Here is a 13,660-nt window from a genome sequence, read left to right on the forward strand (position 1 = left end):
TATATTTATTTCACATTACAAACAGAGAGCTCAAACGTGATTAAATGCACATTGAATGAGGGAATTTTCACTCTACAGTTACTTTTAATGTCAATGACAATACTTTTTGTTGGCATTTTTAGTAAAGTATTAATTACTTCATTTTGGAGTCAAACTGATTGTTTAATAGCACTACAGTAATCTGAGCACACTTAACATTTTAACAAATGTCAAAATGTTTTCTGCAGTAACCCTTTTGGAGATAAAGTTCTCTCTTTTGTTGCCTTCCCAAAGGATAAGGATAAAGTGCTTATCAGTTTGATTTAAATCAGGCATTATTAAATCAGAGAAAAATATGAGCAGATGCTCAGTTTCCAGTGCTAGCTTTTATAGTTTTTGAATCTTGAAGTTTTTGGGCTCAGGACGTTTCAATTTTACGTAAAGTTATTACTAGAGAAGGAAGACATGTTTCTGTGTTGTTGTGGCTTCACGAACAGAATGCCCTTTTAGCTCACCGCGTATGTCTTTATAACAGCCCCCGTTGGTTTTGTTCTGCTCATCAGACCCCAGCTTCCTTGGCTTTTGTACACTATTATCCATGCTGAGATGAATTAGAGGGCAACCCATTCAAGTGTGGGGAACAATACCCCTGTGGTTAAAAAAAAAAAAGATTCTCCCCGGGTCAGGTCAGGGGGGAGGGTGGTGTCACCCCCGGTTGCTGTGGAGCCAGAGAGTAACATGGAAAACTCAATTCTCTGACGTCAGCCCGAGCAGGACGATATTGGGGGGCTTGATTTATTTGTGTGGGAGCAGGGAGGAGCTGAATAGTTGTTGGCAACTTGGGTCAACTGAAGTGTTCTTTATTGGCTGGAAATCTGTCCTTGTCTTATAAATTCAATTATAGTTTGCAGTGAAAATGGGTAAACATAAGAAAACGATAACAAAAGAAGAAAGAAAAGTGGCTGAAGATTAAAGGGTTGCATGATGAATATCACGTCCCAATCTCTGACCCATGTTACCACCCTTAACTAGGAACTGTCTAATAAAGAAAACAAGGCCAAAATAAAAGTTTTTTTTAACAAAAAAAAGACTTGACACACCTTCCACAGTATTCTTTCCACAGATGTGCTCCTGATAAATATTGTTTTAGGGATGTATGTGTTGCTCTGGCAGTCAGACTCCATGTCGTGTTATCCGTGTGCATACTTGGCCTGTTGGTAGTCTTTTGCAGGTATTAAAGAGTATCCTAACGATGCCTGCTATGTCTCTGTGCTCTTGGGCAAACACTTTTCCCCACCGCCGTGTAAACATGTTTGCATTCCCTCCGTGATAGCCTGTTTTTGTCTCCATGGTGACCTGAACAGCAGCTTTATTTGTCACCTTTGTATACCATGGTGAAACCTGCGTCTCACTCCTGATCTGGTGGTTTAGGCCAGGTTTTTTACCAAATCCTACACTGTACGTGTTGTTAGACTCCGTAATGCCGTTTTCAATGATTGAGCCTCTGTGGCAGACGCAGGTTAAAAGCTGCGCAAGGCCATTAAGCCAAGAGGTACAGCGAGATTTGCCTAAAGCTAATCTTGGCACCAGGCTCAGATTGCTGAAGCAACAATCGGAGCCCAGAACCAGAGGTGATACAGGCGCAGTGGTCTGCTGCAGGCCAGACACTGATCACCTGTTAACAAAAGAACAAACAGCAGAGGATTGAAAGCTCTGTTTTTGATCCGGACCTTCCCAGACGATGTATCCTATCCCATCTCTTCCCGCCTTCTTGTCATTGCCTCGCCTGTGTGGGTTTTGTTTCACCTGGTTTACTTTTCCTCCCTCTGTATTTTTTATTAGGAGATTCAGCGTTTGTTTTGTGGTCGGAGTGATGTGCTTCTGGGAAATGTCCTCTGAAGTACATTTGGCCCTGCTGTGTCATAGCTCAGATGTTATGTCTGGTGTACTGTGGGATATTATACTTATCATCTAATATTTGGACTTTCCTCTTTGATTGGGTGGGGAAAACATTTGAAACACCCCTGCGTCTAACACAAATGTACCTAATAAACTGGCTACTGAACATTAATACCATGGTATAGCAAAATGCCCCATTGGTGTCATGTCACAATATAAACAGCACTGTCCGAGTATATCAGTGTCACTAATTATAATTTCATGATCAACTATCCTGCTTATTAATTTTCGATAAACTCAGTTTAGTCTATACATTGCTAGAAAATAGCTCAAAAAGCCCATGACGACACTCGGAGCATGAAGGTGCAACGTGTAAGGTTTCAATCCCGTCTTGTAATACCGCTTTGTACCTTCAGAGGCGATTGTGAGTCCAGGCAGTCTGCCCTCGGTCCAGCTGTAAGTTTCAGCAGTTTTGTCAAACTTTGTGTATTCTTGCGTTGCCTTTAATTAGTATTTGTTTAGTTTTTTTTATGGCAGATGATTGCAAGTTTAGATTTTATGGACCCAGCGGTGGTTTGACTAAATAAATGGCGTCTTAGGCAAGACCATAGAAGTAAGAAAACAGCCACAGCAAAACCACATATTAACATAATTTTGAATATTATTTGGTACAGTTTGTGATGTCATTGACTGCATTAAAGATCTATTTTGAATTGTTTAAACAAGGTCAGTACGCCTGGTGTGTTTGCTACATAAAATCACCATCGGTTTGGTCGATAGTTATGATAAGCTAATTGAGCTAGTTACATACAACTATTTTAACTGGTCTCAGCCGCATAGCAACATGCAGTAAACAAAACATATTAACCCTTTCAGTTATGTTATACAGCGGCGTAATATATCCGCTCGAACTTGATCAGCAGCAGCACAGTGCGTCAGTAGATCGCTGCATTGGTGGACCCACTACTTTTTCCACTGGGATTTGTCCTGGTTTTCCTAATGACCTGTGCACCACTGACATCTTACAAATATCAACTTTCATAAGCTATCGCTACATAATCGCCGTTGGCATTAAGAGGTGTTTGCTTACATTGCGAGTTCAGCAACAAACTTCATCCCTTTACTCACAAACACCCGTCTCCAGCGGTGGATGTTGACCCTCCATTCAGTTTCTGTTTTGCCAAGAGTTTCAGCCATCGTTCTGTTTATTGTCTCACTCTTATGCCAAGAAGTTAGACTACACTATTTCTTCATGTCATGGATGAGTGAAGGCAGACTGGATGCTACAGTGTCTCACTATCACCTCTTGAGGTGGAGGGTGGTACAAGACAGGAGGGGCTGAGATTAGCTGGTTAGCATGTTAACCTCAGTAGATTTCTGGGCAACATAATACACTGTCTATAATAAGCTAAAAAAAAAAAAAAATCTTACATATTACACCTTTACGAACAAGTTGTTTTTTTTTCAAACATAAGTTTATAAAATGTACTAGGGTATGAAATAGAGAATGCAACTTCAATGTGTCCCATTTGAGGAAGTGGGGGAAGAAAATTTGTGTTATTCCATTTTTTAAATGGCTAAAAGGATTAATCAATCATATTGCAATAGAGTATATGTAAATTGATTAATCATTTAACCCATTATTGAGTACAGTACCACAAATACTCTCTTAAACAAGTTTGGGGCTGATATGATGTTATGTAAAGATGTATTACTGCATTGGGGTATTATCGTTCAGAAACAGAATACCATCTTACATTATCTGCTGCTTAAACACAGTTTTAATGAGCAAGCTGGTCAAAACATTTTTCTGCTTAGTCATTTATTAAGAGGATAAGCACAATTCCTGGTTTGCTTGAGATTTATGGAGGATTTACAGCTGGTTATATGATTAGGTGAATTCCCTCTTGAGTTGCAGGTTAGCAGACAGGTGTGATACAGTGATTAGTGCTACAGGTGAGCTAGTCATTCATATTAGTCTTACCTGAACGTGGCTGAAGCCCATTTAAACAGTAGTTCAGAGATCAGACTCGTGATCTGCAAACTGAAAGCTTTAATCTTTCAAATCTGAAACCCTCGTTTCAGACGCAGGCTGTCATCAACAGATTTGCACTAAGCTCGGGGGATATGTTGTGTTGGGGCTACTGTACCTGCTCATAGCCTTTACAAAACCCTTCATTCTCTGACTGTGCAGGTGTTTGTGATACACACAGAGGCACATTGAAGGGAAAGCAGTTACAGGACTGTTTAAGGGGTTTGGCAGTCAAGTTTATGTGAAGATGAATCGCTACTAGATTTTTGTCTTCTTCAGATTGGAAGAACAGTACATACTCTGTCCTAATAATTTAGTGCTGATGTAAGTAATAGTATGATTTGTGATCATGTTGGCAATACTCATGTTCGGGCCAGATCCAGCTTTTAATTGGAATGTGCTACTTATCATCAATAGTTCTCTCATACTGTCATCAGAAAGTAATAGTTGCACTTGCATAGGCCTCTTATAAATGCTGCCTCAGCAGTGGGCAGGCTATCACTGTCTGTGTGCAACAAAGGAAGACAGTGAAAACAGAGGGTTTTAATGCACCAGAGGTTTTTTCTATTATTTTCCATGTTAGATCTGTTTAAGATGAACACATTATCTAAAATGAATTGGCTGTTGGCAAGTAAATAAAAGTAGAGGAAGACATCCCCTGCTTTCCTTAAAGCAAGACTTCTGGAAGTTCTGAAAGACAAACTAACACAACCCTCTTCTTACAAATTAAAAGTTTAAGTCATTAAAACACACTCTTGGTCAATTTAGTACCATTTCTCCGACTACAGCTGTAATTGGTCCGGTATAACCAGTGACTAATGTAAGGTCATGTTGGTCAAAACCTTGGACAGATATCTTCAAGTCAAGAGTCAACTCGCTGTCTTTTTTCCTTCTCTTCCCTCATTGTGCTGCTTATAAACTGTGTTATTGGGCCAGGTGATATGTCAAGTCAATTAAAGTCAAATTTATTTATGTAGAACTTTTAAACGCAACAAATGTTGAATAAAGTGTGGCACATAGACAAACAGAGTTAAACAGGCAAATGTATTTGATCATTAAAAACAATTAAGATCAAAATCCAGATTAAGCCAACACGAAGTACACAATAATGTAGGAGCAGTAAATACAAACTTAAATACTGGTTAATTTGGAAAAGCCAGTGAAAATAAATAGTTCTTTAAACAGCGTTTGAATGCTGGTATGGAGGTAGAAGACCTGCTGTGCAGGGGAAGGTTGTTCCAGGGCTGCAACAGAGGAGGCTCGGTGGGCGCATGGAGTCAGTTTGGATCGAGGAACAGCTAATAGCTGCTCGTCAAGGAGCTGAGTGAGCAACATGAGGTATCGGGCTGCAACAGGTCAGACACATAGATACGAACAGTAAAAGTTTAAACTGAATCCTATATTGAGCAGGTAGCCAATGTAGTGATTCCAAGATTGGTGAAATCTGTCACAAGTCATCAACCTCGCTGCAACAATCTGCACAACTGAAGCCGGGATATTAGAGTCTGCCCTATTCCAACATACAAAGAATTACAATAGTTCAACCTTTAAGTGAAACTAATTAATTACCTTCTCAAGGTCTTTTAAGGAGAGAAAGGGCTTGACCTTATCTAAAGTGCTTTGCTGAAAGATACTGGCTTGAACAAAAGATTTAATTTGGAATAAATCTAAAATAACACCAAGATCCTTTATATAAAAGGTTATCCAGGGGCACTGCTGGAAGGCTGGTGGGATTAATCAACAAGATCTTGGTTTTGCCTTCATTGAGACAGAACATTTTGCGATAGCCAAGTTTTGACATCCGCCAAGCAGCTCCTGAAACAATTTTACAAAGGCAGTGCCAGGTTTCAGAGGTAGGTATATTTGAGTATCGTCAGCATGAAGGTTAAAGGCAATATCATGTATTTTTAAGAGGGATCCAAGAGGTAACATGTATAGTGAAAACAGAATGGGACCTAAAATGGACCCCTGTGGTACCCCACCAGTCAGGGGAGCCCGTTGAGAGGAGCAGTTACCTGTTATAGACAAAATCACACATCATTATATTTTATGATATTAATATCGCCCCAATATTTTAGTTATGACTATTAAACTCTCACAAAATATTTACACAACAAGATTATTGACAAGAATATTATTGGCAAATAATAGAAGAGTCTGTTAAGGTGAGAATATTACATCATAGAGTAATGCAGTCTTTAAAACCAAAAAAGACAACAACTATACCATATCACGATATTATGATATTTAAAATGTAAGACAATATCTAGTCTCATTTCATGATGTGATAAAATATCAATATAGTAGTCACTTATGGGGATATTATAAGAACGACAGACAGTCAGCAGAAGTTAGTCTCGAAAGAATAAAACAATGGTGTAAAAAAATCCATGTTCTTGTTCCATTTCTTGCACATGCCTGTTATTGTTGTATGTTGTATAAACACTTTGAAACTGTTTAAACCTTCTTTCCCTGAAAGAGGAGCTCAGTCGTTAGGTGTTGTAACACATTTATATAACTCGTGCAGGACTGTGTCGCAGCAGAACACAATGCTTTAATACTTTGATCATTAATCAGAACTTTAAGCACCTCATATAGCCTACTAAGTGTTTTGTACTTTCTTGACTATACTACATAACCCAGAAACCCACATTGCATTTATCTCACATTCAGTCACATTGATGGCAGAAGCTAATCAAAGGCACTTCTATGTTTTTGTATATTAGCTCTTTATAGGGACGGAGAAGTGATTAACCCTTTGTTAAAAACCATTACCGATGATGAAGACCAGCCGAGTAGTAGCAGATTTGACACATTAATCCTCCTGCATTTCTGTCAGTTAGAGAGAAAAAATGAGATAATTGTTGTTGAGAGGTTATTTGTCGAGTTGTTTGTAAAAGTTTATGAATCAGAAAGACATTACTGTCACCTCCAGCTGGCAGATTTTCTAATATCTCTGAATGTGAGTGATGCAGAGATGGAACAAGATGGCAGTCTGTTCATAGTAATGTTTCTGAATTATCACCCTATTTTGACGTAGAGGCAAAGGAACATCTGGAACAATTGTGAAGGTCGAGGACTTAAAAAAAAAAAAACACTTTTAACCAATTAAGTGGGCAGTGTGTTGCAGACTATAAAAAGATGCTGTCAGAAGAGAGAGTTTTCACTTTTCTTTTCTATATTTCCTGCTTCTTAACATCAGTGAAGTTGCATAACCAGAGTTCAGGTGTGTAAAATGAGAATATTGACCTACTGGTGACACTCTCCTCCTGACTTTTGCTGACCAACCTGTGATGGAAAGCTCCATGTCGGACAGTATTGCAGGATATAGTTTCACATGGCATGAGGCACCATGCTGTAACTTGGCCTTTGTTGATCTTCATTTCCAGACAAATAGCACCATGTAATAATCTCCTCAAAACCGATTTGGCAGATTTGAGAGTGAAGAAACTTGAGTTCCGTTTGAGCCATGTTAATCCTTCCTGTAGAACCTACTGCATCACACATGGTTGTTTGTTTTGGTGGTTATTGACCTTTAAATGGAGGTTTGTCCCCCGAAACGTAAGAGGTTCCCATACTTAATATTACGTTTTATGTAATTGTTTTACTATTCCTTCTCATTTGAGATTAAATATTGTCTTCTAGCGCATACAACAGATTTAATTAGGGACTGTATACGTAAAAAAAAAAAAAAAAAAAGGCTTAGACATAACTTGAATAGAAGTTAAAAGAGTTAAGCAGAGATGTTGGGGTGAGCAGAGGAAACTGATTTGACAGCTTTGTGACATGCTCATTGATGTGTTTGCTCGTCCAGCGTCCACAGCTTGATTGGTTTGTGTCAGGGGAGTTGAGCTGGAAGCTTTAGTGTTTTAAATCATTGATCCTGCAGGTGATTATCACATGAACTGTAATTTAGCAAAAGCAAACTGCAATGACTCAGAAGTTATCTTTCTTTTTTCAGCTCAGTACATGTTGCTTCCTTTGTTATGAATATTTTATGAAACCATAAGTTTACATAGGTGAGTTATCTCTGGGTCAGCATCGTTGAGGTGCTCAGGACAGCAGCAGTTGGGTTGGAAGAGGGGTTTTATTCATGGTGCTATGAATAATTTACGTTGGTCAGGTTCTGCCAGGGTTCACTTAGAAAAATGCAGACGTGAGGTACAAGCGCTCAATCGTTGAAAATATTTGATAAATCCAGGATTTCCTGAAGAATAGCTCCCTTGTCCTTGCCAGTTACACAGCTTTTTTCTGGGGGGGGGGGGGGGGAAGGGAGGTTATTTGAGGCTCTCTGGTGTTAACTTGTTCGTTACACAATCAGAGACACAAGCTCATTTCAAACTGTTTGTGACTTAAACACATTTTGTCTGGATAACACAAACTGAGTTAGTATAAAGAATTGACATACACTTTATGTGACTGAGGTGCATTTTGTTTGAGGATGAGGCTGGTGGCTTAACCACACAGATTTATATGACTTGAATACATTAGTGATCCTGCTGCAGTCTGTCACCTTCTGAATGTTTGTTGAGCTCCTCTGCTGTGTGTGTGTGTGTGTGTGTGTGTGTGTGTGTGTGTGTGTGTGTGTGTGTGTGTGTGTGTGTGTGTGTGTGCGCGCTACAATATGCTCAACACTTCTCTCTGTTGTGTGTCTTCTTTATTGTAAGCGACTGATGGAAATTGGAGAGATAAGCCAGCGCTGTGAAGAGCATTCCCAAATGGACAATAAGTCCATTTTTAGAAAACACATTGTCCTGCTGCACAATAAAGAAACACACAATACAAGTGGTGAAATACAGACAGTGTGTGCCTATTTGTTTATATTTATTGCAATTATACTTTAATCTAGTCAATCACTTTATGAAGCCATTTGAATTGCCGCCAATTGGAAATCTCGCATGGGAGCCGTAAAGAGGACTTTGACATTGGTGGTGGAGGGACGAAGTAGCAGAGACAAAACATGGAGTTATATTCTCAGTTGGGGTTTGAATACGTAAGCAGAAAAGCCAACAAACTAATGTGTGGAAAGATGGAGCTGGTTAGGTACTGAACTCACTTTTATGGCATCGACCCAATTGTGTCGATACTATCTGCTATTAAAAATGTCTTGTGCTTGGGTACCCAATTTTGATACCCGTCGGCGATTTTCCACGCTAACATGTTCTCGTTGTAAACCACATAACTTTTGTTAAGTTAGTCCAGGAGTAAATCTCATCTGCGTCAGGGAGCCACTGCAGTCACCATAATATAGCCTCTGCTTGGATGGCCCACTCAGGTCTGTAATTAAATTAAATCACCTCGTTTCAACTGAGATAAATCTTACATTATATTACACATCCCCTTTTTGATGCATGTCTGTATGAGCTGTGTGCACTGCAGTAACTGGAGGCTTTTCTGTGTGCAGTGGCTTGTAGTTGATAACCTGGGGTGACGTTTCCCCCCACTAAACTACATGAAAACGAAAGATTTGTACTGTGATTTATAATTTTCTTTTTCTTGAAATGGAATTAAAAAAAATTGGAAATTATTGTTGGTTTTGAAGTTAAGGTATTAGTACTGGTACAGGTATTGAAAATTATTAAATGATACCCAGCCCAAGTCAAGTCCCACAGTAACTGGTTTCCAGCTTAAATTTGGACTAAAGGTTTTGTTAGTCTGTCCACCAACAGAAAATAAATGACGTTGATAATTGGAAGCAGTGCTGAGAACTATATGATAATATTACTATGATATCATGCCCATACTGTTAATGCTAGCATGTTAATGCTGGATACTGTTTACACAGAGGATGAAGCGTGCAGTAGGTGCCTGGAAAGTGTGAAGTTTAAGATTAAGATCAAATAAAGTTACTGCTCTTACTTTTTTATCATTAGAAAAGAGCAATCTTTTTGGTCTTGGATTTTGATCAGACAAAACAACTCATCAAGTTGGCCTCAACTTGTGAAGGCCATTTTTTTTTTCATTTTGAAGACTAAATGATTCATCACAAAAACGATCATTATTTGCAGCCCTTTCTCTTACTTGTGTGACAGTCATGTGTAAGAAATATCTCGGTGCCTCTGAAATGCCATCACTGGCTGCCTCGTCACCGACACTGTTTGGACAAGTTAGGATCAAGGTGGCCGGAAACAAACAGGTCCGACAGCGACACCCCACCGTGCTCTACGCAAACTGCTCTCTGCTAACGAGCGTTCCCATGGTAATGATGACAGAGCAGGATTGGCCAAATCCCTGGTGAACGCGCCTCTTTGCCCCTACGGTGTGAGTGAAAGACTTGTGCTCTGCAGGGACTCACTGACCCTCAGGAAATTGAACTGGAAGTTAGCAACAGGGGATTATTATAGCAGGCGGTGGCGCCTTGACCTACAGCATTACACATTTGACAGTCGGAGTGGATTGTGTTTGTTTTGGACTTGATGACCCCCCGGAAACTTGTTGACAGTTACCTCCGGTTAAAATCCTTTTCAGCTTCAGGGGATGGATTTTTATAGAACAAGGGGATAAAGCTGTGGGTATATGGCGTTGCTTAGCATTAATGGGGCCCCAACAAGCCTGCAGATGTTCCGTGGTATAGATTGTCTAAGGACCTCTAGAGAAATAACAAAAGCTATTTCATCATTTGGTGTTTTAATGTTGCTTTGAAATGTCTCAAAGGTCTCGGGTTAAGATACATCATTTTTTTACGTGACCATTGTTTGTTATGTTTCTCAACTTATTTATCAAGGTTTTTCCTTTAATTTGTCACCTCTCTGTAAGCGTCCTTAAAGACTAAGGTTAAAGAAGCCTTTGGACTTCTCTTTCATCTTCTCCTCTTTAAATGGTACCCCAAACAACAGATATTCCCTCTTTAAACAAAATTGACAAGAGTTCATTTGTTTACCTTTTTAAATGTCATTATTTTACTATGATAGTAAACCAGATATCCTTGAGTTTTGGACTGTTGGTTGTTGGACAGAACGAGACATTTGAAAATCACAGTTTGCTGAGACTAAAGACCAAATGATTGATTGGTTACTCGAGAACATTGAAAGATTAGTGTGAGACCCATGCAAACGGAGAAGGACTCTACTCAGATCCTATTAGATTGACTGAAATTTTGACCTGGCTCGTCGTGAGACAGTAAGGACCCCTACCTCAGATCACAGAGGGTGTGGTGATCCCTATCCCTATAATGAAGACTGATAGGGGTGGGATTGCCTCGGGGCGGGCGACAGGTGGACCTTTAGATGAAGCTCTGTGTTCATTGATGGCAGCAGGCAGATGTGTGGAAACTGTCTCTCTGCTTTCTTTCCCTCAGGGCTTCTCCGTGTAGTATTACTCACAGGTGTGTTTCCTCCTCTGTAAATCATGTTTGACAAATGATGTCGGTTAGCGCCTTGCTGTTGGTTGGTTGTCGTCCCTTGAGTGTGAAATATATTTAAATGAATGGGATATACCACAAATCAATCACTAAGTCTTAGTTTATGACTTTAGAAAGGCAGGATTGCTGTACCTTGAGGCTGTGCACATTAACAGTGCTGACAGGAAGGTTTAGGCTCAGTTTAAAAGAATGGTTTTGGAACTTAAGGAAATACATTCATTGGCTTTCTCACAGAGTTTGATTGATACCACTCTGTATGCTGCAACTGGCAATGCTCAGGTAGCAGAGCATAAAGACATGAAACGGACAGAAACAGCTTCTATTCCTAAAGTAATGTATTACTGAGGACTGACCCTGGATCTGCAAGTAATGATCCATTTACAGCTAATACTGTTGCTCACAGCCTCTTAAAACTCTTCTTTTTTTTTTTAAACTGTTTCACCTGACACCAAGATGCACAGTGTGTCCTGAAGCCTTTAATATAAATGCTGGCCTGGAGTCTGAGCTCACTTCTGATAACTTGTCAACCTGTAAATGGACGGTAAAATACAGTTATGAGCTTCAGGCTCTCACTGTGATTTTAGTTTCTTGTGAAATATGATACATTTTGAGTTTTTATACAGTTATTTGGTTTGCAGCATCTATCGGCGCTGACCCGCTGGAGCTTCATATTTCACAAGCAGACATGAGTGCTATTGATCTTCTCATTTAACTCTTTTAAAGCAGCTCAGCACTCCTTTTAAAGCAGCTTGGATGAACAGTATAAAGAGATACTAAAGAGACACGGGAGGCGGCAGACAGTTTAACTGATTTTGCTCCTGAGTTTCCTCCATAAAAATCTGCCGGAGTGGCCATGTCTTTGCAGCGCAGAAAGCGATGACTCGGTGTGAGGTCAGATGTTCTCAGTCTCATGAATTAATCATGAGTGACAGTGCAGTCCAGCTCTGAGGACAGGACAGCTAAGCGTGCAGGCTGATGTTGGCAACATGAGGCCATTAGTGACGTCTGCTTTATCAATTAGTAATAAGCTGTGGGTATCAATTGGACGACGCTGCAACCCAGCGGGAAAACTGTAAAATGGTAAACTTGTGTAAGAGGCAAAGAGTTGATTCAGGAAATCACCAGAAAGTGGCCACTCGGACGGTGTTTAATGCCAAATATTTATTATTACAGCTGTTATCTGAATTATGTAATCTTGAATCTGATTATTTCTCTGGAAGCCAAATTCTTCTCTTTTAAGGGGCTGAAAGCGACGTACTATCACCACCATGCCTCTGTATAAACAAAGAAATGAATAGAAGGTAGATAAATCAGAGAGGTATCAGGTCACTGTAGCCATGTCAACTACAGCAGTGAGTGATGTCTTCTCCTGAAACACAACCAGTTTCCCTCCAACTGAGAGCTCCGGTGCAGCCGGTGATACAGTCGAGAGGGGGGAGACTCAAAGGCTGACTTTCCTACTGGTTTTCCAGATCCACTGAACACGGTGTTCTTTAACTTGTCTTTTAAAAACATGGAGGTGTTTGTGACAGGCTTGTCCAATGAGACACATTTTCTAAGTGTTCGTGAGTAAAACAAACAACACCACATTTTTGCTAAAGTCCCTCTTTAGCAATAATATGCACTATATAGGCATTTAATACATTGTTTATAACACACTGTAATGTACTGGTAGTTGTTTATTGATATATTTAACTCTAATTACTCCTGTAAAGTGGACGTCCACAGGATAATCCATGACAATATAATAATGGATGACAGTGTAATAATAAAAAATAAAAAAAATCATTATTACTGTTGACAAATATTATACTTTTATAAGAATTTAAAATGGCTTTACAGCTACGGGAAGCTACATAATGTGTTATAAACTGTTTGTTAAATGTTAAATACTTCTTTTAAATGATAAATAGGGCGATTTAAATTGATCCTAAATTTTCCCAGTGACCAGTAATCTGTGTTTCTTGACAGATACGTAACAGAGACAAAAGGTGTATTATCTGATTCTCACTCATTGGAGATACATCAGTCTCTGTCTATACGTCAGCCAAAAAGTTAACAGGACATTTCTGCACAGACATAACACATTGATGTTTGAGGTTAGTCAAAATCAGTGTTTCTGTTACACAGTGAGGAGTTTATTTTTCATCTGCAGAATGTCCTGTTCAGCACATACTGTAGTAACATTTAAAAAGATGTATGTAAAAAGAAAGGAGTGAGCAATCAGCTGAGTTTTGAAGTCTTTCTACAAAAGTACTAAATTTGAGGCCTGGCCAAGTTTAATTTTTCAGTTGCTTTGGTTGAATTTGCGCTGACAAAGTGATATGACGTAATTTTTTTTCAATCTCAAGTTTTTTCTGTTGTTAATGGTGTTGCTATGTGACAGGCTC

This window comes from Embiotoca jacksoni, unplaced genomic scaffold (genome assembly GCF_022577435.1).
Source record: "Embiotoca jacksoni isolate LCO1_2020_lvr unplaced genomic scaffold, fEmbJac1.0.p SCAF_4, whole genome shotgun sequence".
NCBI classification, from domain to species: domain Eukaryota; kingdom Metazoa; phylum Chordata; class Actinopteri; family Embiotocidae; genus Embiotoca; species Embiotoca jacksoni.